Below are 982 nucleotides of genomic sequence, written 5' to 3' on the forward strand. Positions count from 1 at the left end.
ATCCATATTCTGATTGACAACTGTGCCAAACATGAGATGCAGTCATTTGTGGATTGTTACGCGGGTTATCACCAGATTTTAATGGATGAAGAAGACGCGGAAAAAACGGCCTTCATCACACCTTGGGGTGTATATCACTACAGGGTAATGCCGTTTGGTCTCAAGAACGCCGGTGCTACTTACATGAGAGCCATGACGACCATCTTTCACGACATGATTCACAAGGAAATTGAAGTGTACGTGGACGACGTCATAATCAAATCCCGCGAGAGTTCGGATCATTTGACACACCTGAGAAAATTCTTTGAACGTTTGCGCCGGTACAACCTGAAGTTAAATCCCGCCAAATGTGCTTTTGGAGTCCCAGCCGGGAAGTTGTTGGGGTTTATAGTCAGCAGAAGAGGTATTGAGCTTGACCCCTCCAAGATCAAAGCAATTCAAGAGTTGCCTCCGCCGAAAACGAGAAAAGAGGTGATGAGTTTCTTGGGGAGGCTGAACTATATCAGCCGGTTTATCGCACAATCAACAGTGGTGTGTGAGCCTATTTTTAATTTGCTGAAGAAAGACGCCCCGACTAAATGGACTGAGGAGTGCCAGACCGCTTTCGACGCTATCAAGAGCTATTTGTCTAACCCACCAGTATTGGTTCCTCCGCGAGAAGGAAGTCCTTTGTTGCTGTATTTGTCCGTTTCAGATAACGCCTTTGGATGTGTACTCGGTCAGCACGACGAGACAGGAAAGAAGGAAAAGGCCATCTACTACATCAGCAAGAAATTTACTCCGTACGAGTCTCGCTACACTTTACTGGAGAGAACATGTTGTGCTCTGACGTGGCTTGCCCAGAAGCTGAGACACTACTTGTCTTCATACACCACGTACCTCATTTCCAGAATGGATCCATTGAAGTACATTTTCCAGAAAGCGATGCCTACGGGGAAGTTAGCTAAATGGCAGATGCTGTTGAGTGAGTTTGATATCGTGT

This window comes from Solanum pennellii, chromosome 7 (genome assembly GCF_001406875.1).
Source record: "Solanum pennellii chromosome 7, SPENNV200".
NCBI lineage: Eukaryota > Viridiplantae > Streptophyta > Magnoliopsida > Solanales > Solanaceae > Solanum > Solanum pennellii.